The sequence below is a fragment of the Ambystoma mexicanum genome, chromosome 8 (assembly GCF_040938575.1).
Source record: "Ambystoma mexicanum isolate Mex_15411 chromosome 8, UKY_AmexF1_1, whole genome shotgun sequence".
NCBI classification, from domain to species: domain Eukaryota; kingdom Metazoa; phylum Chordata; class Amphibia; order Caudata; family Ambystomatidae; genus Ambystoma; species Ambystoma mexicanum.
The window spans coordinates 1,150,260,490-1,150,270,928 of NC_090929.1; positions in this window are offsets into that span (position 1 = coordinate 1,150,260,490).

Genomic DNA, 10,439 nt, shown 5'->3' on the forward strand with positions numbered 1-10,439 from the left:
CCCATGTCTTCCCCACTCCACAACAGCTCACTAGTTCCCGGTCAACGATAACATAGAGCACATTGGGTACCAGAAATCTATAGCCCTAGAGCCTAATGGTTGCAATCTGCAAAACTCTTGTTCGACATCACACCACCACACAAGGTATTTTAACCATTTTGACAATGTTGATGCGGCGGGGCTTGTCCAAGGCATCACTATACATCATTTACAAATATCATGCAGATAGATAACAACTTCCTCCTGCCCTTTGAGATACGTGGCAACCATCCGAACAAGCAACAAAGAATATTCAACGGAACTGTGCACCCAATCATTGTCCCTGTTGCTTCTGTAACCTGGCTCCAGAAAGTTGTTTAAATGCGGGCAACTCCACAAGACATGTATAAAACCAGCATCCTCACATTTACATCTGGAGCACTGCCCATCACATGACTTATCAAACTTCCTCTGGGCAGCCGGGGTAATATACGCCCAATGCAGAATTTTAAACTGTAGAAGTTTAAATCGGGAGCTAATTGCCACTTTCCTAGTGTATGAGCACATGTATTTCCGTTTTGCATCCAGCAGCTCCTCCCCCAAATCAGCTTCCCTTTTTGATCTACTAGCTGGCCTCTCCCTGAAGCCAGCCCCCAAAGTTATGTCATGTTATGTTGCTATGCTTATAACGCGCCAAAGCCCGTGGGCATCCAGGCGCCGAGAGACAGATAAATGACAGAAGATTGCTTACAGTATTCATACTAAGTAAAAAGATACGTTTTCAGCTGCTTCCGGAAGGCAAGATGGTCCTCTATCTTACTCATCGGAATAGGTAGGGCATTCCATGCTTTAGCTCCCTGAATGTGAAAAGCCCGACCAAAACCACAGGCTCGTTTTACCTGATGCACGACCATTTGGAAGCCCTCTGCTGATCTTAGAATTCTCTTAGGCTGATAAATGTAACTTTGTCTTTCGAGTAAGTTGATGCATTACCATAAATACATTTGACATGTGGTTAACAATTTAAGTTGGATTCTTGCTCTTATTGGAGGCAGTGTAGTTTTTTCCTTGCTGAGGTGGTTGGCTCTGAACGCTTCATCTGAAAGATGATGCGTATGGCTGCATTTAGGATTTTCTGCGGCTGTTGAACATCGGCCTTGTTTGCACCTCCTAGGAGTGCGTTACAATAATCCACACGAGGAAGGATCACTGCTCTCACGAGTTTTGTGCAGTTTTCTATTGAGACCAATGGTGCTACTTGCCTGAGCACTTTGAGATGGTAGTTCGTACTAGTGGTGATGGCTGTTACATGAGCTTCGCAGTCCAGGCTGTTATCCATGTATGTGCCTAGGGTCTTTATCTTCTGCACTACACTTATTTGGCTACCGTCTAAGTAACATAAGCTCGGTCTTAGTTGCATTTAGACAGAGCAAATTTGTGGACATCCAGCATTTTATAGTATGATACACTGCATCCAACATACATTGATCTTTCTCATGATCTCCAGTAATATCAAGGACCAACTGGAAATCATCCGCATAGTTACAAAAGAACAGCTGTAGTAGTTCTAGGTCACTACAGAAAGGAAAAATATAAATGGTAAGCAGGGGGGAAAGAGATGCCCCCTGAGGCACTCCACATGTTATAGTTTGTGACGCAGAAGCACTGTTGCCCCAGTGCACTCGTGACTGGTGGCCTTCCAGGAAGGATCTTAGCCAAGTAACGGCATCCGTGGAGAGCCCTCCTATAGTTTTCATACAATGAAGTAATATTTTATGAACTAGCAAGTCAAAGGCTGCTGATAAATCTAACAGCATCAGCAGCCCTGACTTGCTATGCTCTAATTTGGAGAGCATATGTGTTTGGAGGTCCAGGAGAGCACTCTCCGTACCATGGTGACTCCTGAATCCCGACTGTTTCACATGTAAAGTACCAGCAGTCTGTACATGGAACTGTAACTGAGTGGTGGCAATTTTATCAATGAACTTAAGAAAAAATAAAGTATTAGTTATTGGTCTTAAGTTAGCTGCGTCAGTGGGTTCTAATCCTGCTTTTTTTTCGCAGTGGGGTAACTGCTACATTTTTTATTGACTGGGGAATAACACCAGTCTGAAAGGAGAAATTTGCGAACCTACAAAGAAAGGGTGCAAACAGTTCCTTATGTTGTAATATGTATTTTCCCAGGCAGTTGGTGTGATGCATAGTTTTGAGTATGCTTAACATTTCAGCTATGGAGGTTTTCTTAAAACTAAAGCCTGAGGGTGATTCTAATGGAATTAGTTTCAGTTGTCTGATTTGTCAAGATTTTTGATGGATTAGCATGTGTTTAATGTGTTTTAATAGGACTTTGATTAGGTATGGGGGTTTGTGATGAGGATGCCAAGGCTTCCTTCTTAATTATATCGCTTGCTTTTGATAATTTGTCTGCAAAAGCCTTCTGTACTCGATCAGTCATTAGCTGTAGGTTTAATTGACGGCTTAGATACAATGGGTTTTTCCCATGAGCTATAGAGACGAAAGAGTTCTTTCGTCTGGTCTCCAGCTATGATAATTTGGTTGTTGTAAAAGGTTTTCTTTGCCTCAATGATGTTGGTGCTACATTGCTTTTTTTTAGACTTCCAAGCCAACAAATTTATTTTAGAGTTATCCTTGCGCCAGATATGTTCAGCCTGTCTTTTAATGGTCCTGAGTTCTGCCAAGGTTGAAGAAAACCATTTTTGACGATTGGGAAGCTCTCTAACAGTTTGTTTTATCTTTCATCGGGACATGTTTAGCAAGCATTTCTGAGATCTACACATTATAACTACTTATGAGTGTCTCAATGTCATGATGATCATTAGTTTTAGTCATCAATGATTGTATACAGTCAGTCAAGATAGGGGCAGTGATGCCCTTGAAAATTCGAGTTTTGATGGTATATGTGGGTTCATGTACTCTCTGCTGGAAGCTTTAGAGTGCATGCAACGGAAAAGTTGCCAGACCAGATACACGGCGTGATCGTGATGTTTCCGACCTGTATGTTTTCACTGCCGATCCAATCTAGTATATGGCCCTTGTTGTGTGTAGGTTCGATCTTGTTAACTATAACATGATGGTTATTTAACTTTTTTTCCAAATCCAGTGCTTTTTTGTCCCGTTTATCGCCTTTTGATCGGTTAAAAACACCCAGGATGACCAGACCTGTATTAATGGTCATCATGGGTGTGACCGTGTTAATGATGTCTTCATTAAAACGGTCCAAATCCCCAGGAGGCCGGTAGAGAAGCACTAGGTTTAGACTGTATTTAGGGTTTGATGTCAGGTTAACGTGAATGATGTCACTTCCCGTGCATTCAATTTTGACCTTGTAAAATCCTAGGTGTTTTTTGCATATAATGGCTACTCCATCTCCAACAGTGCCCTCACAATGTTTCCCAAGGAATACATAGACCAGGGGGTCACCTGTTCTATAGAGGGTCCTTGGGCATCCGTAAGCCATGTCTCAGTGAGGCACATGATGTCTATTTCATGTTCCTGAATATAATCATGTTTCTCCAGCATGGGGTCTGGCATGGATTCACATGCTCATGAATATTCCCCGTCGTCAGGCTGGGAATCAGTTTCGTTTCTGATCTGACTTTCGTAGTAACAACCAATCACTGGTCTCTGCGTCATACTGACCACAGCCAATGACTGCCCTCTACCTAAGCCCCACCTCTGGCAGCCATCTTCAGATTTTTACCGCACGTTCATGTGTTGGGATCCTCGTGCTATTGCTCTCGAGCGTTAGTGCTATTTTTTCACGTTTTTTTCTCAAAAACTTTGTTTTTTCGGTCAAAAGAGCCTCAAGCTCCACCGACTCTCTATCCGATCAACGGGGACCCGTGTCGGATTCGTCTGCGCCCCTCACGGGTGAAGATTTCGTCGAGCTACGCTTTTGGAGGACTCCAGAAGTTTCTCAGGCCCGGTCATGGCCCAGGAGAAGGGAGCTCGACGCCCGGAAAGCTGTTCAGGGTCTGCCCTGGATGCCAGCTGCAGAACGTCTTCAAGGAGGACGAACACTCTTTTTGTCTCTACTGCCTTCATGAGGACAAGACGCACGTGGAGAAGGACTGTGCGTTTTGCGGCAACATGTCGGAGCGGACCATGAAGGACCGCCATCAACGTCTCGCCAACTGGCTAGAAGGGAAGAGCCCGTCCGGCGAGAAGAAGAAGAAGAAATCTGAGCGGTCTTCTAAGACCTTTGAGGACGCCCCGGCGACGGGGGTTCAACATAAGGCCAAGCACCGCGAGTCCGCTGGCACCGGGAGCGCCGAACGGTCGGGCTCTACGGGCGCCAGGCAGGGCGCACCCTCCCCGGCACCATCAACCACGAGCCAACGCTCTGGGTCGGGTAAGAGGAAGGCCGAGCACCCGGCGAAGCTCCTGGAGAGGCCCCGGTCGAGCTCGAAGGCGGAGGGGGAGCGAGGCAGTGTCCCCCCCCTCAAGGATAAGGCGGTGAGCGCACCTAAGGTGGTGAAGGCCTTAATCCATCCGGCCAAGCCCTCTATCGAAACTGTTGCGGCGGCCCTGGCTCAGCCTGTGCAGGCTACACCAGTGGTGGCGACCTCGGGGCTCAGAGTCTCCCTGCCACCTCGGAGGGAGTCCTCTTTTGTGCCCATCGATAGGACCCCCGTGAAATCCCCCGAGGGGAAGAGAAAGGGGGGGGCAGGGCGTCATCGTAGATTCGGCTTCAACCTCGGAGGAGGAACTGGTCGAGGTCTTAAGCCACGGCCTCGGCGTGGAAGAAGACCGGCCCGTCGGGATGGATCCCGACGCAGGTGACGACGACATCGTCGAGGGTACCGACGGGGCCCCTGATCGCCCGTCGGATGCCCCTCTGCCAGCACCGCAAGACAACTCGGCGGCCATTTTGTTGGCTATACAGTCCTTATGCTCAGAGATAAGGACGAGACTACCGTTGCCGACGGAGGAACCTCTCCCGTCGGGGGACCCAGAACCGGGACCTTCTGGTGTTCCCCTACTAAGAAAAGAAGGATCCACCCTCCACCTCCTTTTCAGCCGTCGCGCCCCGTCCAGCCCTCCTCCCCGTCCACCCGAGGGGATGATACGGGGACTGACACTGCAGCGACGGGTACGGACGACTAGGTATACGACGAGGATGTACCGTCGTCGCCTCCCACCAGGGCTTCTCCGCCCGACGAGATTGGATCGTTCCACTCCATGATCACCAGGGCATCCGAGCTTTTTCAACTCTGCCCTGAGGAGAAGAAGAAGGAAGGTTTCCTTTATCAGCGGCGCAAGGCCAAGAGGAAGACGGTCCTCTCAGTGCCTCTATTGGACGACATTTGGGATGAGGGCCTCACCCTCCTCAAGAACCCTTCCACGTCGCCAGCTAGAAGAGACCGGTACGAGAAGAAGTACCGGGTCCCGGACACGGCCCCCCTGTGCATCCGGGCGCAGCCTACCCCGGACTCCGTCGTCTCCGCGGCGGCCAGGAAGAAAGCGGGGGGGGGGTGCGGCCTCCACATCGACTTCCCCACCGGACGGTGAGGGAAAGAAATTGGACGCTATGGGACGCAGAGTCATCTCGTCGGCAGCGACGACGATTAAAGCGGCCAACGCCTTGGCTATCGTGGCCCGCTACGACAGGGAGCTCTGGTACAAACTGGCTCCCCTGCTGGACTTCCTGCCGGACGACAAGAGAACAGAGGCCCTGGAGATCCTGCAGGAAGGTGAGGTGGCTTTGGACCACGCCATTACCGTTGCGACGGACATCGCCGACTCTGGGTTCCGCCAGTTGGGCAACGGCGTTTGCCTTAGGCGGCGTGGATGGCTCAAGGCTACGGACTTCCGTCAAGACGTTCAGACCAGAGTCCTGGACATGCCCTTCGATGGGAACAACCTGTTTGGGAAAACAGTGGACGATTCCCTTCAGGCCATTAAAGCGGACACTGAGACGGCCCGGGCCCTGGGAGTTCTGCAACAACGACGGACGCCCTTTCGGAGCAGCGGAGGCAAGGGCGCCTCCAAAGTTTCCGGCGGCGGTTTCTCCACCAACCATCAAGCGGCCCGCTCGTCGTCTCAGGAGGCCTACAGAGGACGAGGCAAGTCTGGCGGACTCCGCCGTCGTCGCCAAGGAGGTCAAGGCGGCAAAGCCTCGTGGAAGCAGGATTGAACCGGCCGTGGGGTCGGGCCCCCACCGAAGCACCCCGGTGGGAGGCCGGCTGGCGAGCTTCGTCAGCGTGTGGGAGTCCATCTCCACCGACCGTTGGGTGCTGGACGCCTTGGCCCGGGGCCACGCGCTCGAGTTCCAGAGAAGGTGCCCGCGCGTCCCCCCCGTGGCCAGGAAAGAACTTCACGTCCCTCAACTTCTCCTGGAGGTAAAAGCGATGCTCAGGAAAGGCGCCATCGAACTCGTCCCAAAGAGGCTTCGGGGCTCCGGAGTCTACTCGAGATACTTCCTCGTGAAGAAGAAGACGGGGGGATGGCGCCCCATCCTGGACCTGCGACGTCTGAACAAGTTCATCAAGGCGCAGAAGTTCCGGATGGTCACCCTCCAGCACGTCCTGGGTCAGCTGGAGGAAGGAGACTTCCTGTCGTCGTTGGATTTGGAGGATGCCTACTTCCATATTCCCATCCTAAAGGGGCACCGAAAATTCCTCAGGTTTGTGGTCCAAGGGCGTCATTACCAGTTCAAAGCCCTCCCCTTCGGACTACGGTCGGCACCCAGGGTATTCACCAAGTGCCTCGCACCGGTGGCGGCGCAGCTGCGCCGCGAGGGGGTCCACGTCTACCCCTACCTGGACGACTGGCTCAACCGAGCCAAGACGAGGGAGCTCGCCGTGGTTCACACGGCAAGGACCGTCCAACTTCTCACGGACCTGGGATTCTCCGTGAACTACGCCAAATCCCACCTAGTATCCGCGCAAGACGCTCTGTTTCTGGGAGCGAGGCTCAACACAGTGTCCCTTCTGGCCTCCCCGTCGGAGGAGAGGACCAGGACCATCCTGGGCAAGGTGCAGCGGATGTTGGTGGCCGACGCGGCCAAGGTGAGGTCCATCAAGTCCCTTCTCGGAATGATGTCTTCCTGCATCTACCTCATTCCCATGTACAGGCTCCGGATGCGCCCGTTACAGGAGTTCCTGGACACGCGCTGGATCCAAACGACGGGCAGCTTCGAGGAAAGGATCACACTCGGCGAGAGTTTCCGACGAGCGATCCGGTGGTGGGGTACCCGCGCGCATCTGACGGCGGGCTTGGACCTCCAGACCCCAGCCCACCAGGAGACAGTGACCACGGATGCCTCCCTGGAAGGGTGCGGAGCGCACACCGAAAATCTGCACGCAAGAGGCCTTTGGCTCCTGACGGAGAAATCCCTACATATCAACGTCCTGGAGCTCCGTGCAGTGTTTTGGGCCCTCAGGTCCTTCCTTCCGTCCCTCAAGGGCAAGGTGGTGAGGATCTTCACCGACAACACCACCACGTTTTACATCAGGAAACAGGGCGGAACCAGGTCCCCAGCACTGTCCAAGGAGGCGGAGGACCTGTGGCATTGGGCCATCGCCCAAAGGATATTTCTGGTGCCGTTTCATCTGGCAGGGATAAAAAACACCATCGCCGACTCACTCAGCAGGGAGCTGTGCTCGTGCCACGAGTGGGAGCTACGGCAGGATCTAGTGGATCGCCTCTTCCGACGGTGGGGCACACCCCAGATCGACCTGTTCGCGACAGCGACGAACTCCAAGTGCCGGAGGTTCACCAGCAGGTTTCCCCAGGCGAGGAGCATGGGCGATGCTTTCTCGTTCCCCTGGGAGGGCCTGTTCCTCTACGCGTTCCCTCCTTTGCCACTGCTAATCCGGCTCGTCAACCAGCTCAAGAGGTCACAGTGCAGGATGATCCTCGTCGCACCTGCGTGGCCGAGGCAGATATGGTTCCCGGACCTTCTGGACTTGTCGGCGTCCCCGCCAATCAAGCTGCCGGTGGACGCGGATCTACTCTCCAGAGAAGGAGGCGCCATCCTCCACCACGACCCGAAATCGCTGAACCTGCAGGCCTGGCTCCTGCAGCGCTAGAGTTTGGAGGATACGACATACCGGCCAACTGCAGAGAGGTTCTTGCAAAGGCCAGGGCGTCCTCGACTCTTAAATGCTATGGACACAAATGGAAGAGGTTCTCTGTCTGGTGCCACGCACAGAAGATTAACCCTCTACGGATTACGGCCCCCCAAGTACTGCCGTACCTGCTGACGCTGGCCAAAGCTGGACTGGCACACGCGTCCATCAAGATTCATCTTGCTGCGATCTCCCGATACACCAGAACCACGGGGCGGACGTCCTTGTGGTCTCATCGTCTGGTGAAAGAGTTCATGAAGGGACTGTTCAGATCGTTCCCGCCGGTGAAGGCTCCGGCCCCGGCGTGGGAGCTCAACGTGGTGCTGACCAAGCTCATGGGACCTCCGTTCGAGCCTCTGCACTCAGCTCCGTTGAAATTTCTGTCGTGGAAAACAGCGTTTCTTGTGGCCATCACCTCCGCACGACGAGTGGGAGAGATCCAGGCCCTTTCCTGCAAGGCCCCGTACTTGACTTTTCACGACACGAGGGTAGTGCTCAGGACGCACCCCTCCTTCATGCCCAAGGTACCGTCGGACTTCCATCTCAACGAACCCTTGGTGTTGCCTGTGTTCTTCCCGTCGCCTTCGTCGCCAGCTGAGAGGACTTTGCACTCGCTGGATGTGGCTAGAGCGCTGAAGTTCTACGTGGACCGCACTAAGTGTTTTCGGAAGACGTCACAACTCTTTGTGAACTTTGGACCTGTCAATCAGGGGAAGGCTCTCTCGAAGGCTTCCATTTCCAGATGGCTCTCCGGCTGTATCATGTACTGTCACCGGTTGGCAAACCGACCACTGCCTGGCCGTCCGAGAGCCCATTCCACCAGAGCGATCGCAGCTACCACGGCGTTCCTATCTGGTGTGCCCCTGCTGGACATATGCAGGGCTGCTACGTGGAGGTCGACGCACACCTTCACGAAATTCTACTGTGTCGACCGGGATTCCAGGGAGGAGTCCAGGGTCGGCCAAGCAGTGCTGCGCAACCTGTTCGCCTGAGGTGAGCCTGGTGAGGAGGTAAGATGCTTAATGTTGAGTTTGATGTGATGCTTAATATTGAGCCTTTGCCACCTCCCGTGGTTGTGCATGTGTGTACTGCTATGTATTCTTTATTCATGAGCATGTGAATCCATGCCAGACCCCATGCTGGAGAAGGAACAAGTTACTTACCTGTAACTGTTGTTCTCCAGCATGGGTCTGGCATGGATTCACATGCGAACCCTCCCGCCTACCCCTCTGCGGCTCTTCACTTGGTCATACTGCCACTTCACGTGCTTCCAAATCTGAATATGGCTGCCAGAGGTGGGGCTTAGGTAGAGGGCAGTCATTGGCTGTGGTCAGTATGACGCAGATACCAGTGATTGGTTGTTACTACGAAAGTCAGATCAGAAACGAAACTGATACTGGTTTTTTCTTTACCGAGGATTCCCAGCCTGACGACGGGGAATATTCATGAGCATGTGAATCCATGCCAGACCCATGCTGGAGAACAACAGTTACAGGTAAGTAACTTGTTCCATGTCTAAGGTGTGTTTTACAAGAGAACTGTAACTAAGGTAAATTCAGTAAGTGGAAGATCAGTGCCTGGAAGAGGCTTTAATCTGTCTAATATAATGTAAGTTGTAGCAAAAACCCTTCTGCAGTTTGCAAAGAACTTTAAGATGGGATCCGTAGGGGGCTCCCCTGGAAATTCTGACGTTCATGCCCTAAATGCCTCTTGCAGCCTATAGTACTGGAAAGCCACCCCAATTGTGTCCCCCAGTTTGGCCTTAACTTGATCCCAGGATTCAAATACCCCCTCTGGATAGAAATCTGACAGTGTATGTACCCCGTACCTTGACCATTCTGCCCTAAGTCGGTCATCACATGTTGGCTCTAAGCTCTGGACACCCCAGACCTCGAGCTCCGGGGTAAAGGGAAAACTCACCACCAACCTCAGGTACAACCTTCTTGATGCATGAACAGTGCTTGCTGCTGGATCGAACTGACATTTATCATTTATCTTTAATGACATCAGGGAACTCTGTAAAGAGTATGGGGATTCTAACCTCCTTTCTAACTGAACATGTGAGAACTGCTGGGAATTTCATCCAATAAGACGCAAACAACCCTTGTGCAGCTAAGTAATATAGTTTGAGGTCCGGCAGCCCAATTCAACCCTGGTCCCATGTTCCTATTAACGTATCCCATCTCATCCAAGGTCTTTTCGGATCTCCACACCAAAGTAACCATCAAGGATTTTAACTCCCTTAAGAACTGAGGGCCCGGCCACATGGGAACATTGAGAAACAAATACACTAGTTTAGAAAGGATAATCATCTTTAAAATTGCCACTCTTCCTTGCTTGGAGATTGAAAGCCACACCCACCGGTCA